This window comes from Myotis daubentonii, chromosome 2, assembly GCF_963259705.1.
Source record: "Myotis daubentonii chromosome 2, mMyoDau2.1, whole genome shotgun sequence".
Classification (NCBI taxonomy): Eukaryota; Metazoa; Chordata; class Mammalia; order Chiroptera; family Vespertilionidae; genus Myotis; species Myotis daubentonii.
The window spans coordinates 176,202,948-176,224,556 of NC_081841.1; positions in this window are offsets into that span (position 1 = coordinate 176,202,948).

Here is a 21,609-nt window from a genome sequence, read left to right on the forward strand (position 1 = left end):
CGGGACTCCATCACAGTAACGACTGAACAGCAGGCTGCGTGGGGAGACCAGGCAGCAGGGGGCAGTTGGGGGCAACCAGGCCAGCAGGGGGGAGTTGGGGGCAACCAGGCTGGCAGGGGGGCAGTTAGAGGAGAACAGGCTGGCAGGCAGAGGTGGTTAGGGGTGATCGGGCTGGCAAAGGGGGCAGTTAAGGGTGATCAAGCAGGCAGGCAGTCGGACATCCCCTGAGGGGTCCCGAATTGGAGAGGGTGCAGGCTGGGATGAGGAGACCCCCCCCCCCCGCCATGCACAAATTTCATGCACGGGGCCTCTAGTGTGAAAAATAAGAAGAAAAATCTTAACTGACCTTGAGAAAATCATGTGAAATGTTCAGCATATACTATATATTCTTTCTTATTATTGTTTGTGCTTTTAAAAATAATCTAAGTATCTTTGATAACAAACCCTAATTCGCCCTGCAATCCAGATGTTCAGAGTAAATGTAAACTCACTTATTTTATACACAGAACCTGGTCTTCCTTATGTACCCCCGAGAACTAATTTTCAGGAATAAAAAAACTAATGATGCTCAATCTGCTTTACAGCTTATTCTCATCCCACATTTGAAATAGGTTTGCTTTCAGGTTTGCCAATCTTAAGCACCTCTCAGTACATGTGTTCTGTTCTCAGGCTCTCACAGGGAAAAACAATACTCATCAATCACTCAGATTTCTTAGTTTATCCAAGCTTGGATAACCTAGTTTATCCAAGGTGCCATTTGAATAGGAGTATTGGAAGGAAAAGACAGAGAAGAGTTAAGGTTATGTAGCTTCTATCTCCTCTGGTCTCTTGCAATGTCAAATGTCCCTTGTCCAATCAGATGCTGCTTGCCTGGCTGGCAATGATGGATAATATCTATGGCTAATTGTCCAATTCCTATGACTTGGACAATTCTCAGAGATCATCAGTATCAATATCAGTGTCTCAGCATCTCCATTTTTCATTGTTGACACATGTTGCATATTTATATTATTTTTGTGGATTGAATCTCATTTCTAACCAATGCTGGTTTATATATAGAAAAGCTAATGGTGATTTTTAAGTAATAATTAAAATTTAATTAAACTATTATTTATAACATTGTTATTTTAGTTGGTTTTTTTTGTTGGATTTCTTTAAGACTGTTAGTATAGCACTTATTGAGATATCAGGTGAGCAGGTCTCCTGTTTCCTTTTATGTTTCAATGTAGAGCATAGAAATCTAGCAGAGTTAGAGCTCAGATTCTGGGAGAGGGACCCCAGACCTCGAGCTGGAAGTCTTTAGCCTGCTTAAGTGAACACCCCCTTCTTTAAAGGTGTTTTCTCTGCAGCTTTTCAACTGTAATTCTTACCTCTGATATAACCTTCCAAAATAAAGGCTTTCTCTCTCTCTCTTTTTTAATATTTTTGTCTGTTATTTTCTTGTTTTGCTTAATTGTATTGGCTAGTATCTGCAAGAAAATGAGAAAAAATAATGTTGACAGGGCAATAATTTTTCTCTGGTTTCTATCAACATTTCACCACTGAGTACTTGAGGATCATATATACAAATAAATGGCTCTCAGTATATGGACATATTTTTTAAAAATAAATCCTTATTGTTGAAGGTATTACATATGTCCCCCTATTTTCCCCCATTGACCCCCTCCATCCTACCCTCACCTCCTGCCCCAGGCCTTCACCACCCTATTGTCTATGTCCATGGGTTATGCATACATGCATACAAAGTCTTTGGTTGATTACCTCCCACCCACTCACCCACCCTCCCCCACCTTCCTTCGAGATTCCACACTCTGTTCCATGCTTCCATATCTCTGGATTCACTCCGTTCATCGGTTTATTTTCTTAATTAGATCCCACATATGAGTAAGATCATGTGATACTTGTCTTTCTCTGACTGTCTTATTTCACTTAGCATGATACTCGCCAGGTCCCTCCATGCTGTCTCAAAGGGTAAGAGATTCTTCTTTTATACTACTGCATAGTATTCCATGGTATAAATGTACCATAGCTTTTTTTATCAACTCATCTCCTGATGGACAATTGGGCTGTTTCCTGATCTTAACTATTGTAAATTGTGCTGTTGTGAACATAGGGGATGCGTACATTCTTTCTGATTGGTATTTTTGGTTTCTTAGGATATATTCCTAGAAGTGGGATCACTGGATCAAATGGTAGTTCTATATAAATTGTCATATATATTTTCCTAAAATTTGAATTTAACTTTTTTCTCCTTGGTTTTAATTTAATCCATTACTATTTTTTATCTGGCAATTAGTTATAGAGGCTTAACAAATAATTTCAAAGTTTTGTTTGACATTCTTGAAGTTTTGTTTTGTTTTTGATTTTTTTAAAAGCAAAGCATTTGGAATGTTTGCTTATTATAATATATATATAAAGTTTTATCAAAATACATGAAATTTTATCAATGGCTTTTCCTATGTATCAAAATAACTATATGTCTTTTATCCTTTAGCTTAACTATAGTGGATTATTCTAACAGATTTCCTCAAATTAAACCATATTTGCACACCCTCGAGTCATATTGAGTTATTTTAAAATATGGCTATATGATGTGCATTTTTTAATGTTAGACTCTAATGTTTGCTATATTTGTTGAATATTGGTGTCTTAGTCACCTGGTTTTAAAACAAGAAATAGAAAACAAGCCTTTTTTGTGGTTCTTTTACTGGAGTCATTCATTTGACATGAGTATTTAGATGTTCCAGGATGGGGTTGATAAAGTTCAATTATGTATTCATCTGAATATAGTGATTTTTTAAAATATAGCTCTGATATAACTTTGTGAGTTTTTACCTCCAGTTACTTGTATTATTGTGTTTTGTGTGTTCTTAGGTCCATTTTAGGTAGATTAGTCTTAATACTATGTAATTTCTATATATAGGTTATCAATTAATTAACATAGATTTGGGTGAAAGAGTCAAATGTTATTTTAGAATTATTTAATTCCATCAATATTTATTTTTCTTTTCTCCAATCTAATGTTCTTATGTTTGTGCTGCATTTTCTCCTTTTCTCTGCCCAATTATGGGCAAGTGAGTGGTTCAAATTCTTTTTGTATTTAAAAATAAGCTCTTGGCAATTCTTTTTTCTGTTTCCTAATTCATTTTTTATGCTTTTATCCTCATTAAATTTTTTCCCTTATGTGTTCCTTGTTTTTTTTCATAAAATGAAACTTATTTAATTTATTATTTTTATTATTTTGGTTTACAGTAAAAATATTTGAGGCCATGCTATTATTATTATTTTATAAATACCTTGCAATTGTGGTTTTTTTGTTCCTTTTGCCCTGAGAGTTCTTCATAAAAGAATGGTATTAAAATGTCAAAGGCTTTGGGTTTTTGTTTCTAAATTTGACATGTATTTTTTACTTTATTAGGTTGTGGTTTCAGAATATGATCTAAAGTATTTTTCTTCTTTGGAATTAAATTAATATTTCTTTTTTGGCTAATATGTGATTACATTTTTTTTTGTAAAATGCTCCAGGGGGCATTTAAAAAGAATATTCTCTCTTTTCAGATTATAGCTCTTACTATATATGTTTATTTAATTGAATAGAATATATCAATATTTTATAGTATTGTTTGAATTTTTATGTAGAAAAAACTTTTATGTACATGACATTTCAAGGACAAAAAGGTCACCTCTTAAATTCTCTCCCTCTTCTTGCTCTTCTATCTGATTTTCATTTTAGTTTCTGCAATATTTTCTTCAGGTATTCTGATGTTATGTCTATTGGTACAGAGAAGTTTGTTGAGAACTTGTTTAATTCATCATTTAAAAGGGTTCATGTTCCCATTTAAATAATTTTTTTCTAAAATTGTATTTTGTATAATTTTGATATTATAAAGTCTCCCTTCTCTTTGTTTACAATTGCTGATTGCATCTTTTCTCATTATTTCAAAGTCTCTGAGTTATTTTGGACATTTTATTAACATGGTTTGGAATTTAGTTATGAGCCCATATGAGGTTATTGGGCATCTAACACAGGAATTCTTTCCAGTTGCATTTTTTGTTATACTTTTTATTTCCCACAGAAATAGAAACTATTTTTAAATACTGTTGGACACTATGTATATACATTTAAGTAAGAGAGTTAGTTGTCTATGTATTAATTCACTCTCCTTAGCAAAGCTGCCCTCAAAGAGAGACCTAGAAACTGGAGTGAGCATACTGCTTCTCTGACTTCTCAACCCCAGCTTTTGTGGTTGTATTTGAGGTTTCATCTCAGTCTATTATTTTCAACCAGAGGCCCGATGCATGGAATTCGTGCAAGAGTAGGCCTTCCTTCCCCCAGCTGCCAGCACCGGCTTCCCTTTGGCACCCGGGACCCAGGCTTCCCTCACAGCCCTGGCTGGTCGTCCGGTCTAATTGGCATATTACGCTTTTACTACTATAGGTAAGTGTTTTAAGATGTATCTTTAAAAAATTTCCCTTTTGTAACAGTTATTAACCACCTTTACTTATATAATTTACTTATATTTTAAAGGTATTTTGTACTAGCCTCTGGTGTTGTATATGTCAGCATTCCAATTCATGAGTTAGATGTTAAATGTATCTTTATGAATATGTAACACAGCCACCTATTCCACAATTTCAAAAAGTACAAAAGAACATACAGAAACAATCTGACTTTTGCTGTGTCCCCAATGCCCCTCCAGCCAGTTTGTGACTTCACAGACAACGGATGGGATGAGTTTGTGAGTGAGAGTGAGTGGGTGTGTATACTTCCAAAGATGTTATATGAGAGATGAGACTCTCACTTATTGGTTGCATGATGTGGGTCAAGTTACTAAACTTATTTACTTGAGCTTTAGTTTTTCCTGATTTAAAAGGGAAATATTTTATTCATTTATTCACCAAATACGTAGTGAGCACACTACATGTCAGGTTTTGTGTAGGTACTAAAGATAAAGCAATAAATAATGCAGGAGTGTTACTAGGGTGTAGGGAACGGAATGACAGCACCTGCCTTACAGAGTGATTTTACCAGCATGAATAGAACGTGGTTTGTGCATGCTAGCTATTCATCCTTTGTTCCCTCTTTTTCAAATAGGTGATATCTTAATGTTACACACATCAGTCTACTCTTTGCTTTCTTTAGTTAAAAAAATGTATCATGGAGGTCTTTTCATATTTCTACCTAAAGACTATTGATATTATGTTTTCTAGCTACATGATATCAATTTTCTAATGTATCACAATTTAATTAACTAGTCCTTTATTGATAGATGTTTAGAATTTTTTTGCCACAGTTTGCTATTACAAAGAGATTAGAGTAAATAATCTTTTCATGTTGTATACCACTGAATATATTGTAGGGTGGGGACTGCTGGGTGTTAACACATGTGATGTTTTATTTTTGATAGACATTATCTCCTCCCATCCAAAGGATTGAACCAATTTATATTCTCACAGGCAATAACGGTGTGTGGCTACTCCCCTCAACCTTACAGAATAGCTTATTAACTTTTTGGATTATGGGTGACCCAAAAAGGTGATAAGTGGTATCTCACTGTAGATTCATTCTTATTTCTCTCATTATGAGTGAGTTTAGTTGAGAATCTTTCCACATATTTAAAATCAAATCGTCTTTCCTTCCCTTTGATACCTTATCATAATATTTTAATTTCTTTTGTATTTATTTGTTAGTCTTTATTTTTTCAATTTGTTGGAATGCTTTATATATGAGGATAATTAGAATTTTGTCTGTGAATTACAAATAGTTTTTACAGATCTTAAATTTTGAATTAATAATTAATCTGCCATTTATTTTGTATTGTTGTTAAGTATTTGACATTTTTAATCATTTATCTTATGGCTTTTGGGTGTTCTGTAATGGAAAGACCTACCCTGTTTCAATATTAAACATTTTACCCATGAAGTCTTACAGTGGTTTTATTTATATCTTCAATTTTTTTATTCATTTAGAACATACTCTTTATAAAATGAGAATTGAAGTCATTTATTTTTTAGTCCAGATGGCTACCAAGATGTCCCAACATCATTTGGTTTTAATAAACAATCTTTCACCACTGTCTAAGATGTAATCTTTATCACTTAGTAAATCCCATATGAATTAGGTCTATTTCTGGAAATTCAATGTGGTTCCATTGATGTGTTTTCATATTCGTGAGCAATATCAAACTGTTTGATTTATTGAGGCTTAGTAATATGCTTTAGCATCTGATAAAAACTTCCTTACTCTTCCTTTTTAAAATGTTCCTATTTCTTTTTGCCTGGAGTTTTTGTTGTTGTTGTTGTTGTTGTTGTTGTTGTTGTTGTTTCCAGTCTCTTTCCAAAATTATTAAATTTGTTTTTTGTTCATTTGGATTGCTTTAATTTTAGATTAATTTAGGGGTAATTGATATCTTTGTGGTGTGTTTTTTTTCCATCCACATATATGCTATTTCTTCTTATCCAAAAAAATAGTATGCTTCTCAATTTGTTCAAGCATTCTTTTGTGGCTCCCTGAAGCATCTCAAATTTTTCTTATAATAAGCATTGCGCTTTTATTGTTAAATTTATCACTAGGTGTGGTAAGTAGAATAATTCCCCTCCCCACTCCAAAGATGTACACATCCTAATGTTCAGAAACTATGAATATGTTAAATTACCTGGTAAAAGTTAAGAAAGATGGCAGATGGAACTAAGATTCCCAGTCAGCTAACATGGAGATGGAGAAATGATCCTAGAATATTCCGTTGGGCCCAATATAATAACAAGGCTCCTTTTTTAGTGGAAGAAGGAAGGAGGCCGAGGAGGAAGAATCAGAGAGCTAGCAGTGTGAAAAGAACTTGGCCTAAGGTTGCTTGGAAGATGGAGGAAGAGGGCCATGAGCCAAGGAATGTGGGCAGCCTCTAGAAGCTGCAAAGGGCAAGGAATGTGTTTTCCCCTAGAGCAACCCAAAGGAATGCAGTCCAGCTGATGCTTTGATTTTAGCTCATTTAAACTATTCTGGACTTCTGACATCCAGAACTGTGGAATAATAAACTAGGTTTGTGGCAATTTGTTAGAGCATTCATAAAAACTAGGCATCCTATCTTTTATTGTTGCTACTATAAATGAGGCATTTTATTACATTATAACATGTAGCTTATTTGTATCCGTGGAGGCTATTGTTATTGTATATTTATTTTATATATCACCACCTGACTGAATTATCTATTACTGGTTTTAATTGAAAAATTTAAGTTTTCCAAATATATAAACATATCAACTACAAATAGTGATATTTTAACCTCATTATTTCCAATTTCTGTAATTTATTTCTCTTGTCTAAATATGCTGACTAGCCCTAACTGGTTTGGTTCAGTGGATAGAGTTCGGCCTGCGGACTGAAGGGTCCCGGGTTTGATCCTGGTCAGGGGCATGTGCCTTGGTTGCGGCACATCCCCAGTTGGGGGTGTGCAGGAGGCAGCTGATCGATGTTTCTCTCTCATCAATGTTTCTGACTGTCTATCCCTCTCCCTTCCTCTCTGTAAAAAAATCAATAAAATATATTTTAAAATAAATAAATATGCTGACTAGTGTCTACAAGACCCCCCACCCCCCTGCCTCCCAATTTGATTAACAGTGGGGATAGTGGACTATGTGCCTTGTTCCTGATATATAAAGGGATGCTTCTAAAGTTTTTTCAGCAGCACTGTTCCAGACTTTTATTCAAGATGCTTATTTTATCATGTGGGGATATTATTCATCTATTTCAAATTTATTTTTAGAAGTTCATATCAAGAATAGACATTGAATTTTGGAAAATACTTTTTTTAATGTGGAATAATGGTATAATGTTTCTTCTTAGACCTATTGATGTGATTAATTTTAGTCATAATAGAACAATCACTTCTGGAATAAATACCACTTTGAAAAGTATATAATTATCTTTATATGCCATTGATTATTTTGGAATTTTGTTTTTGTATTCATAGTGAGATTTATTTGTAGTTTTCTTTTTGAATATAATACTTCTCTGTTTTTGTTTGTTTTACTTTCTTTTATTATTCTTTGATATTTTAAAAGACTTTGTTTTTATTGTTCTTTTTTTAATTTACCTTGGTTAATAAGATTATATACATTTCAAGTGTACTATGATACATCATCTATATATTGCATTGTGTGATCACCACCCAAAATTCAGTCTCCTTCTGTCACCCTATAGTTGACCCACAGTGCCCTCTTCAACCTTCTCCCACTACCCTTCCCTTTGGTACCCATCAATCACACTGTTGTCTAAGTCTATAAGGATTTTGTTTGTTTGTTTTGTTTGCTCATCTGCTGTTCTCTGTTTTATATTCCACATATGTCTTCTCCACAGTGTATGCCCACTGCCCAGTACAGTGTCTGATCATAAATATGTGCTTGACAAGTATTTGTTGAATTAGCAAGTAAATACATACTAGTAATTCATAAACAAGCTTCTGATATTACTTTTTTTTTGAGGATGATAATAATAATGTCAGCTAACAAGTACTTAGTGGAGGCATTAGTGTGTGGCTGTTAAATAAGTTATTTCTGGAGCCACACCACCTGTGTTTGGATATCTGTGTAATTTGCTGACTGTGTAATCTTGGGTAACTTACCTACCCTCTATGTGCCAAGTTTCTTTATCTGTAAACTAGAGACCCGGTGCACAAAATTCATGCATGAAGGGTGGAGGGGTGGGTGGGGTGTTCCTCAGCCCAGCCTGTGCCCTCTCAAAATCTGGGACCCCCTCGGGTAGGGTCCCTAGGCCTGGCCAGCAATCAGGGCCTATCAGGGCTTTCCTTCCCCCAGGTACTTGCCATCTGTGTGGTGTTGCCCCCCACCCCATCACTGGTTGCCTCCCTCTGCAGGTGATAGGTGTGGGGTGCAATTGCTTGCCTGGCCTGGGTCTTCCTCTGTGGGGCGATTGATTGCGAGGCCCCCAGATCAATAGCCCCGCAGAGGGAGGCCCCGCCCACCTGCCACAGTGCTGCTGGCCGGGTAGCCTGGGCCTCCCTCTTTCAGGCGATCGTCGGTGATATTGGGACCCCAACCAATCTCATCGCATCTGCCTTGGCTGGCCTGGCGCCAGTGCGTGTCATAGCATGGTCGTCCACAAGGTCATATGGATGTTGTTCTGCTCTTCAGTCATTCAGTCAATTTGCATACTATGCTTTCAGTCTTATAGATGGAGATGATAACAGTACCCTCTCAGGAATACTGTAAGGATTAAATGAGACACTATGAGTAAAGGGGCTTGGAGCAGTGCCTAGCATACAGTACCTCTCAGTAAATGTCAGCAATTATCCTTATTGTCTAGTCTTGTGCTTCCAAAAGTGTATTCTCTTTGTGAAAAAGGTTATGTTTTATTATTGTTGTTTTAAGAGTACTTATTATATTTTGTATAAAATTCAGATGTATCTTCTGCAAATATTTTCTCCCAGTCTGTGGCTTGTCTTCTCATTTTCAGAGCAGACATTTTAAATTTTAATGAATGCCATATATAAATTAATTTTTTCATGAATTATATCTTTGGTGCCATATCTAAAAAGTCATCACTCTGCTCAAGGTCATCTAGGTTTCCTCCTATATTTTCTTCAAGAGTTTTTACAATTGTGTGTTTTATAATTTGTGCTACAATCCATTTGGATTTAATTTTTGTGAAGTGAGTAAGGTCTGTGTCTAGATTCATTTTGTTGCATGTGGATGTCCAGTTGTTTCAGCACCATTTGTTGAAAAGACTCTGCTCCATTGAATCACCTTTGGCCCTTTATTAAAAACACCAGTTGATGATTTTTACATGGGTCCATTTCTGGGCTCTCTAATCTCTTACATATTTCTACTTATCTATTCTGTCACCAATACCACACTGTCTTGCATCTGCAGCTATATAATAAATCTTAAAATCAGTTCTTCAACTTAGTTCTCTTTTATTCAATACTAGAGGCCCAGTGCATGAATTCATGCATGGATGAGGTCCCTCCCAGCTGATCAGGGCCATCTCACCCAGTCCCAATTGGGACTAGCTGCGAGAGGGACAGCGGGAGGTTGGCCAGCCAAGGGAGGTTGGCTGTGGGAGCGCATTGACCACCGGGGGCAGCTCCTGCATTGTGAGCATCTGCCCCCTGGTGGTCAGTGTGAGTCACAGCTACTGGCCAGTCATCTAGTCATCTGGTCATAATGGTCGCTTTGGCTTTTATATATATAGACTAGAGGCCCGGTACACAAAAATTTGTGCACTCGGGAGGGTCCCTCAGCCCAGCCTGTGCCCTCTTGCAGTCTGGGACCCCTCGGGGAATGACCACCTGCTGGCTTAGACCCACTCCCCAGGGGATTGGGCCTAAGCTGGCAGTCAGACATCCCTCTGGCAGCCCAGAGCCCTTGGGGGATACCATTTGCTAGTGGGGAGCAGGCCTAGCTGCAGTCAGACATCCTTAGCACTGCTAAGGAGGCGGGAGAGGCTCCCACCACCACCACCACTGTACTGGCAGCCATCAGCCTGGCTTGTGGCTGAGCAGAGTTCCCCCTGTGGGAGCACACTGGCCACCAGGGAGCAGCTCCTGCATTGAGCATCTGCCCCCTGGTGATCAGTGTGTGTCATAGTGACCAGTTATTCCCAGTCTTTCTGCTGTTAGGGACAATTTGCATATTATCCTTTTTATTATATAGGATAGAGGCCTAGTGCATGGGTGGGGGCCCTCTGGTTTGACCTGAAGGGTGTCCCGGATCAGGGTGGGGGTCCTGCTTGGGTGCCTGGCCAGCCTGGGTGAGGGGCTGAGGGCCATTTTCAGGCTGGCCACACCTGCTTCAGGGAGGGGGGTCCCCACTGCGGTGCCTGGCCAGCCTGGGTGAGGGGCTGATGACTGTTTGCAGGCTGGCAACAGCCCCTTCAGGGTGGGGGTCCTGCTGGGGTGCCTGGCCAGTATGGGTGAGGGGCTAATGGCTGTTTGCAGGTTGGCCACAGCCCCTTCAGGATGGGGGTCCCCCTTGGGGTGCCTGGCCAGCCTGGGTGAGGGGTTGATGGCTGTTTGAAGGCTGGCCAAGGCCCCCAGTGGAGACCCTAACCCCATGAGAGTGTGGCCATTTTTGGTGAGGGGCTGATGGCTGTTTGCAGGCTGGCAACAGCCCCTTCAGGTTGGGGGTCCCTGCTGGAGTGCCTGGCCAGCCTGGGTGAGGGCTGAAGGCTGTTTGCAGGTTGGCCAAGCCCCCCAGCAGTGACCCTCACCCCATGAGGGTGTGGCCATCCTGGGTTAGGGGCTGATGGCTGTTTGCAGGCTGGCCACATTCCCCAGCCTACCAAGCTCTTAGTGGAGGCTGGCTCGAAGTAGATATCTGGGATTTATTTAGCTTCTATAATTGAAACTTTGTTGCCTTTTGCAGAGGTCACAGCCAGCCAGAGCAGGCGGGAAGCTTGGCTTCCTCCATTGCCGGGGCAACCAAGCCTCTTGCTTGCTCCAGCTCCGTGGCTGCCGGCCACCATCTTGGTTGGGTTAATTTGCACATGGTCGCTCTAATTGGCTGGTGGGCGTGCTTGGGCATAGCCAAGGTATGGTCAATTAGCATCTTTGTCTTTTATTAGTGTAGATTGTGTTGGTTATATTGGTCTTTGGCCTCTCTTTATGAACTTTAGAATTTGTTTGTTAACATCCAGAAAATAGCTCTGTTATGATTTTGATTCTCTCCTTTTTCTTTTTTTTTTCTTTTTTTTTTTAAATTAAATCTTTATTGTTCAGATTATTACATTTGTTCCTCTTTTTTTTCCCCCCCATAACTCCCCTCCTCCCAGTTCCCGCCCCACCCTCCGCCCTCACTCCCCACCCACTGTCCTCATCCATAGGTACACGATTTTTGTCCAGTCTCTTCCCACATCTCCCACACCCCTTTCCCCCCCAAGAATAGTCAGTCCATACCCTTTCTATGTCCCTGATTCTATTATAATCAACAGTTCATTCTGTTCATCAGATTATTTATTCACTTGATTCTTAGATTCACTTGTTGATAGATGCATATTTGTTGTTCATAATTTGTATCTTTACCTTTTTCTTCCTCTTCCTCTTCTTAAAGGATACCTTTCAGCATTTCATATAATCCTGGTTTGGTGGTGATGAACTCCTTTAGCTTTTCCTTATCTGTGAAGCTCTTTATCTGACCTTCAATTCTGAATGATAGCTTTGCTGGATAAAGTAATCTTGGTTGTAGGTTCTTGGTATTCATCACTTTGAATATTTCTTGCCACTCCCTTCTGGCCTGCAAAGTTTCTGTTGAGAAATCAGCTGACAGTCGTATGGGTATTCCCTTGTAGGTAACTGAGTTTCTTTCTCTTGCTGTTTTTAAGATTCTCTCTTTATCTTTTGCTCTTGGCATTTTAATTATGATGTGTCTTGGTGTGGTCCTCTTTGGATTCCTTTTGTTTGGGGTTCTCCGCGCTTCTTGGACCTGTAAGTCCATTTCTTTCACCAGGTGGGGGAAGTTTTCTGTCATTATTTCTTCAAATAGGTTTTCAATATCTTGCTCTCTCTCATCTTCTGGCACCCCTATAATTCTGATGTTGGTACGCTTGAAGCTGTCCCAGAGGCTCCTTACACTATCCTCGCATTTTTGGATTCTTTTTTCATTTTGCTTTTCCGGTTGGATGTTTTTTGCTTCCTCGCATTTCAAATCATTGACTTGATTCTTGTGCTCCTCTGGTCTGCTGTCGGGCGTCTGTATAATATTCGTTATTTCAGTCCGTGTATGCTTAATTTCTAGTTGGTTCCCCAATATAAGATCGAGGGTCTTATTAGTTTTCGTGTAGAGCTCATTAAGTTTATCGGCAGCTTCTAAACAGTTCTTGAGAGACCTTAAAAGTGTGGTTCTGAACTCTATATCTTCCTTTGACAATTTTGTCCTGTTTCTTTGTCTCCGCATTTTGTTATGCTTCCTTGGTGCACCCCCTAGTGGTCTTTGTTCGCAGTCTTATAGTTAAATCTTGATTGTTGTAGTTAATACCAGGGAGGGTTTGACCTCCAGGCCAAGTGGCTATGAGAACCAGCTGTGTCAGCGGTGAGAGAACTTCTGTCCTCTAGGGAGGTGTTAATCTAGCCTTTGCCTGAGGCTATCTGGCAAATGCCTCTGTGCAGGGCTTGGGCAGGGCGGGTCGCACAGGATCAACAGGGTGGGCCGGAGAGAGCAGTTATGGCGGCTCTCAGTCCTGTCCCCAGGGGCTCTGCCTCTCTGAGTCCCAGCACCCGCTGCAAAGCTGGGAGAGAAAGCTGCACTGGCTCTGACCGAAGCCAGACAGTCCCGCTTCTCCCGTTTGAGTATGGGTCCCCAAAGACTCGCCTGTATCTGGAGCTCAGAGTCTGTGACTCCCTCCCGATTGAAAACAACAACCGCGCCCTCCGCCGCCAGCCCGCTCCGCGCACTCCGCACCTCAGAATTTGACTTCAGCACTGCGCCTCCTCTGAGTGTCCGTGTGCATTTCTCTTTCCTCCTAGTTGTAGGACTTCCACTCAGCCAGCGTTCCTGTGGTTCTGGGTGATGTCCCTTCCGTTTTTTGGTTTCACTTTTGAAGTAGTTGTTCAAAGCAGCAAACTCCAGCGTTAACCTATGCCGCCATCTTGGTTCTCCTTAATTCTTCGATTCTCTCCTTTTTCAATTAATATTATATTCACTTTGCTGAGCCATAAGGAAGTTCCATTTTTAATTTTTTGAGGAACCTCCACATTTAAACAATATTAATTCTTCTATCCCCTGAGCACAGAATATCTTTTTATATTTGTATTTCTTTCATCAATATGTCTCTTAATTTTCAGTGTATAGGTCATTCACTTCCTTGGTTAAATTTATTCCTGAGTCTTTTATCTTTTTGATGAAATTGTAAATGAGATTGTTTTCTTAATTTCATGCCATATTTTTTGTGTATATTAATTTTGCATCCAGCAACTTTACTGAATTCATTTATTGGTTCTAACAATTTTAGGGTGGAGTCTTTAGGGTTTTCTATATATAATATCATTACACCGACAAATAGCTGTACTTTTACTTCTTTATTTCCTATTTGGATGCTCTTTATTTCTTTTTCCTGCTTAATTGCTCTGACTAGGACTTTCAATACTATGTTGAATAAATGTGGTAAGAGTAACACCCTTTTCTTCTTCCTGATCTTAGAGGAAAAGATTTCAGCTTTCCTCTTTTAACATTTAAAATATAAACCCAGTTTATTAGAAATATGAGTTGAATGTTTACAATTGGGACACATTTTGGCCAACATATTATTGACTTAGAGTTACTGCGCTTCCTCCATCTCCACACCCACATTCCTCAATTATCTTCATATATGTGGTTGCAATACTAGAGAGAGAGAGAGAGAGAGAGAGAGAGAGAGAGAGAGAGAGAGAGAAGGAATCAAGTAAAATGAGTTCCAGAGATTACAGGACTTAAGCTCCTAAGGAAGAAAAAAAAAACAAAAAACAGGAGATAGAGGCTTTAGAAAAAGAGCATGGGAGTGTCATCTCTGCTAATGAGGCTTGTTAGATAGCATTTGTCATTTCTTTTTTCAAAATTGTGTCTTGTCTAAAGAAGGACTCCTTTATAGTGTGAAGAAAAGGGCTGCAGAATGCCATTTCACTGTTAAGTATAATATTGACAGTGTGCTTGTCATATGTGGAATAATTATGTTGAGGTACATTCCTTCCATAACCCCTTTGTTTGTTTAATATTTCTCCGTTTTTTTCTAAACTTCTTTCATGAGCCTTACCAGATAATTTTATTGTCTCAGCATATCTTCCCAGAACATTTGCACTGTTGCTTTATACTCTTTCTTGATAGAAGAATAATTTATTAGTATCTCTTTAAATGTATAGTGGATAAAACTTCCTTTTTCCCACTTTTGCTCTTTGAACAGATTCTGTGTTGGTGCCTTCTTGTAGTTTTCATTATTGAAGATGGTGAGTTTTCTATACCAACTATTTGTCGGGATTATATATTTCTGAAACAGAAAACAGTAGTATTCGGGACAAACTAGATTTCTTATGATCAAGGGTTCTGGGTAAGACTTTTTCTTATGCAATGGCAAAAGCCTTCATTACACCTTTTCTCAACTCAAAGTCTCTTTTTATTGCAATGAATTTGCACATGTGGATTGCCCATCAGATTACTCATTTAGTCCCAATTCCTCTGCTTCCTGGAGCCATACTGAGTCAAGTAAATTTTATGCCAGGTATACTAATGGAAATAAGGAACTTGGGTTTGTCCATGGCATGACCTTCAACTTTGATACTGTATTTTCTGCTGGTTCTTTCTCTGATCTGTAGCTCTTATGTTATCTCTACATCATCATGCATTGGCTTCTTCCTATTTGCTCCGCTGCATGAATTCCACTGTAATTCACTCTTCCAGATATCTTTCTTGAGCTATTTTATTGAAGCATAATTTACATTAAAAAAAATCTGTCGATATTTAAATGTAAAATACTTAATGAATTTGGAGATAGCTACACATCTGTGGCACCATTATATGCTATGCTGTCAATATATTCATCATCTCTAAAACTATCCTCCCATCCCCTTTACTTATCATCATTTTTTATATCTGGTGATCTGGGGTTTTAGCTGCCTTCCATTTTCACTAAATATGGTGCTCTTGTCTTTTATTTATTATTCTCCTTGGTGCTTTTCAATGACTTCTATAAGATAAGGGAAAATGCTGATTTTATATTCCAATGTTCAAACAAACAGAGCTATTTATGATTTCTTTATTTTATTCTTCTATTTTTAATGTGTCTAGGTTTGGTCTTCAGGAAGAGTTTTCATAATGGTGAATAGATGATATATATACTCTGAGGCTTTACATATTTAAAATTTTTCATAAAACTTGTGTGTACGGACTAGATATAAATTATTGGGAAAAAGTATTTTCTCCTCATAACAACAAAGACAGTGCTCCAATGTTTCCTGTTCTTCAACACTACTGTGTGGGAATCTCAGATCAGCCTAAATTTCTCTTCAAATGTGATAGCTTCTTCTTCTAGAATGATTACATTATTCTTTCTTTAACCTTAAAGTTTAAAATTAGTCACCAAGTTATGTCTCTGTCAATTATTCTCTATTAATTCTTCATTAGTCCTTACTATACTTATAGTAACCTCTTTCAATATGTGGACAGATTGTATTTTCAAACTTATCATAACAATATCAACTATTCCACATGCTCTTCCTAAAATTTACAGTGTCACTCATAAAGATGTTGATTGTATTGGCCCTTATCTGAAAAGTTGGTGAGCTGCCTAGCTGGTGTGGTTAAGTGGTTGAGCATTGACCCATGAACCAAGAGGTCATGGTTCGATTACTGGCAGAGGACATGCCTGGGGGTGAGGGTGCAGGAAGGGAGTGTTGTGGACTCATCCCCAGTAGGGGGCATGCAGGAGACAGCTCATTGATGATTCTCTCCTATCTTTGATGTTTCCATCTCTCTCCCCTTCTCCCTTCCACTCTCTAAAATTAAAATAAATAAATAAATAAATAAATAAATAAATAAATAAATAAATAAATAAATACTAAAACAAAAACAATTTGGAGGGCTAATATGACTCAAAGTGATTTTTAAGTAGAGGTGATAAAATGCCATGCACTTCTAATTTGTTTTCTTAAAATATTAGCTCTTAGAAGTGTCCCACTGGGTTAAGCAATGCATGTTCCTGAGGCCCTGATGCTGTGAGGAGACCCACACAAGGGACCCTAAGATCCTCCCATGAAAACAGAGAAAGAGGCCCAGCCAGCTCCCGTTGTTCTAACTTCAGCTGCCACATGAGACTCCCTGAGCCAGGAAACCATGAAGAGTTTTTTTTTTGTTTTAAAGAAGTTGTTATTGTTTCAGCCTTCAATTTTGGACTGATTTTGTATAGAACAATACATAATAAAATATGCATATTCAATTTTTTTTATTTAGGAACACTTTTTTCTACAGTTCTTTAAATATTTCTTGTAATCTATTTGTTGAGTTCTCTTCCTGAGAAGCCTTAATTATCTATTTATTGTATGTGTATATAGCCAATTCTGCATACCTATCATTTTCTATCTTATAATTTTTGTTCTTATAATTTTTTTGCAATAAGTATGATTCTTAACTATTTTACCTTTCACATCATTTCCTTGTTTTTTCAGTGTTTATTGTTGTTCATTTTTCTTGAGCTAGTTGCACCAGTTTTTCTAGTTTCTTTCCTAAAACCTAATGGTTTTAAGTATTTTAATATTTTATATTTCTCCCCAATTTCTTTCCTTGGATTTGCCTGCAACTACTATATTTTACATGATTCCTTATTTCTTATAAATTCCACACTCTCTTTAATTTACTTGAGATTACAAATAATTTTTCCTAAAATTTTATTCTTTCCTGGATTTCTCTTTTACTATTCAATATTAATAGTCTTTTGAATGGCAACCTGTTCCTCAATTTGTCTGAGTGCTGTTTTATGCACACAAGATCTTTCACATTTATTAATCATTTTAAAATGTAGACCATAGATCTGTTCTGCAATATACAAAAAGATAGTGTGGGTGGACTCTCACTGACTAGCCACCTTTTAAAAATAAGATGTTCTTAGAATGATCCCTCTTTATCTCCAGCTTATTTATTTTGCTTCTCTGGTTTACACTTTAACTGTTTGTGAGTGTTGGAATCATGAAAACAGTGGAATAGAAATGATGAATGCTTTTGTGCAGTATGCAGCTAATGTATTCACTTCTATCTGTAAGTCCCAAATCTGTTACACTGTCTGTACAGAGGGTGCGATAACATCCTTGGGGTTAGATAACATCCTTCATCTTTCAGTCATTGCATTATCACTTTCACCAGTCTCTATATCTTCTCAGATAGCTTTCTATTCTTTTATTTCCCCCAAATATTTTTATTTATTTCAGAGATGAAGGGAGTGGGAGAGAGAGATAGAAACATAAATGATGAGAATCATTGATCAGCTGCCTCCTCCACACCCCCTACTGGGGATTGAGCCCACAACCCGAGCATGGACCCTTGGCTGGAATCAAACCTGGGACCCTTCAGTCCACAGGCCAATGCTCTACCCACTGAACCAAACCATGTAGGGCTGGCTTACTATTCTTTAACTAATGCCCGCCCTCTTTCTGCTTCAAATACATTTGACACCAGGCCATCTCTCTATTGAAGAAGCCCTATATAAAGTTAAGATGACATGGAATGTCAGTATCTCTTTCAGGCCTAATCCCACACTCATCTAGAAAAATGAGAATAGACCTCATTGAGAGATTAGTGTGCCTCTTACTGCATTTCACTCTTGACTCTCACATGTCCCCAGTTCCTGTCTTTCCAAGATAAGGACTATTGTCAAGGTGATTCACAACTCTATTGCTTACTTTATTGAAAACAACATCACTTTTGCCATTTTTGAGTAATTTTTGAATCTCACTCTTCTTTCATGTTGTTCAAAATTTTCTTATATCTGCCAGAAACTCTTTATAATGTGTGTCAAGAGGTTGTTCAAGATCCATGGTTTCATTATACATTAATTTTCCTTCCTTTTATATATTTTAGGAAAATACACACACTATTCAGGGAATCTTGAAAACCTGTCTTAATGCATAATTTTAAGGCCAGCTCTCTTTTCTCAACATGTAGAAAAGAGAGCTGTGCCAGTGTTCAGTAATTCTTTTATTGCCCCTCCCACCCCAATCAGTTCTTTATATCACAACGAATGTATGATTATTAAATTTATATCTGCTGCCAAAATAGTTCACAGGCTTCCAGGAATTTTTATTAAGAATTTCAGATAATTTAGCAAGGAATTTTATCTCTACTACCAAGATCAAGTGCATAACTAGAACTAGCCATGCCTCATTTCATGCTAACTTAATGCTCTGTATAGAAAAATGTGAAACATCCCTTTGTGGCAGACTTTACAATTCAATGGAATTCTGTTGCCTCAATTCTTCAAGTGCCTTGTGAGTGGCAAGGGGAGAGAGTAGATCTTTCCTGATTGATGTATGTCAACTGTCAGGAGCTTCATGGACGTATGCAGTGATAAAGAAACTAAGTGCCTGGTGGGACTCTTGGACAAAAGCATTTACACTAGAATCTAATGCCATAGGTACAGTGTTCACCTTTCAGAACCGTGGTCTGTCTCTGGCCTTAAGATTATGCATTAAGACAGGTTGTCAAAGATAAGACAGGATGTGAGAGAGGCCCTGCTACAGGGCACCTCAGGTAAAGTTTTAATGGCTATCTGTGCTTAAATAAGAATCCTCCTGATGTCTACTTTTTCCTCCTAATTCAATGAAGTAATTCATATTTCTCAAATTATATTTCCATCTGGGAGAAAGAATTGTTCAGTGCATTAATTGATGCCAATTTCATATGGAACAATTTTATGGAAAGCACTTAGTTCTGATTTTCTAGGCATATATGAATGAGGTCACTGTATCTGTTTCTTCAGGTAAAGAGTTATCCATCTGGATAGTAATGACAGGAAGAAGAACATGACCTTGGCTTTTATGTAAATAATAGGATACATGCAAATAAAGTCAGCATTAAGTTCTCCCTTCTGTTTACAAATGTATTTAATCGGTGCTACCACAATAAAATACATGCCACTGCTTTAAACTAATCAATGATTGGTGATGAGAAAATAGATGATGGGTAGAGTAAGATTTATTTGGAAGGTAATAAATAGATGCTAAATTATAAGATAAACAGACTAAAGGGATGGATCTTTCTGCTTTTCATTTTTCTTTCTTTCCACAAATGTTCTCATATGGTTTTTGTAATAAAGCATAATAGCATTCCTTGAAATATTATATTGACTATTTATTTCTCTGCTCTTAACCAATTTTTCTTATACATTACTCAGTCTTGACACAGAGCAATATCTCAGTGGTATCCCAAGGATTATGAATCAATCATAAATATTCATTGAACATACAGTATGTGTTGAGAACCACACCATCCATTTCCAAGTGGTTCTGAGAAAGCAGGAAATCAGTAATAGCTCTTGATCTAAAGATAAGAACAGACAGACAAAATAGAATACAATAAAGTATGTAATTTGTGGAAACTTCCAAAGGCTCATTCCAGGTTTCTTTTCTCTCTGTCTTTTCTTGCTTCATGGGGATTTCATCTATTCATAGAGGCATTTTAGCTCATTCATTATACAAACATGTACAGAGTGTTTTAAATGAGTCATGTACTTGGTAAGGAGCCAACAATTCAAAGAATAAGACGGATTCTCTGTCTTCAAAGAACTTGCAGTAGAGTGGTGAAAATGAACACACAGATGATATAGCAAGTGTCATTATAAAGTAAGAGCATTACAAGCATCTGGGGACCAGAGGAAGGGTATCTCACCCTGCCTGGAGTGGAGCAGGAAGTGTTCCTGGAGAAGATATTTGTGCAGAGTTTTAAAGACTGAAGAAGAAGCCAACATGAATTAGAGAAAAAATTATGTTCCAAGCAGACAGGACATCATGAGCAAAAGTATGAGAAAAAGAAACTACATGACAAGTGTTCAGTGGTGCTGGAGCAGTGAATGGAGGTGAAGCCAGAGGTGGGGCTGGGGGTGGGTGAGGCCATCGTGCAGAGCTTTGATTGCCACATTAAAAAACTTAACAGAGCAAGAGTTTTAAACAAAGGGATGACAGGGTCAGATTTTCATTTTAGACCCATCTCATGGTTCAGTGAAGGACTGGCTTGAAGGGAACAAGGCTGACGTTTAAAAAATTGGATAATAAACTGTTTCAGTGGTTAGGTTGCAAGAAGATGAGGGTCCAAGACAACCTTTGCAGGTGGAGAAGGAGACAGATGTGAAAAGCATTTAGGAGGCAAAATTGGCAAGGCTTTGTATGACGTGGAGTTGGTGGAAGGGAATGAGCAGAGTAAAATAAAAGCCAAATTACCTGATATGATCTACCAAAAAGTCACAATATTCACTGCTGTCATGCAAGGACCCAAGTTTCTGACCTGAGCACAACTGTTCTCCTCAATGAACAATTTAGAGGAAGGAGGATTGGTTTCACTGACCTTTTTCCATGTTTCCAAATCCTCAGAAACAGGTCATTGATGTAAATCTGAGACACAGCAGTTGGAAATACCTGGCCCAAAGTTCCTTGTCTTTTCCCACATGCTCTGAAGAAACCTGGCCAGTGGTCTTCTACCTTACACAGGCTTAAGGAGTCTCTGTATGTGTTCCTCAAGAGTGTGTTATCAGAAAGAAGGCAGATAGTATAAAAGCAAATACCAGAATCCACTTGCATCCTTTGTATGGCAGGATGTCTCTTCCTATATCTCCCACCACTGCTGCAACCAATCACACCACATCAAAATATGAACATGAAATGAAAGGAGGATCTGAATCTGCTTCCAATAGAACAAAATGCAATTCTTGGAGCCAGCTGCTTCATTATGCTCCAGCATGTATGGCAACTGGATTCCTCATTTCATAGATATTTGAAGAAATAATACCTAGGCATGAAACATAAGACACTTCTTCATCCATGACCAAAGTTTTATTTTCTCAACTATTTGGGAGTCAAGAATGCAACATTTTCTTCCAATTTTTAGCTGACTGTAGAGGGAGAATATCTATTTCTATATGCTCCATATTAT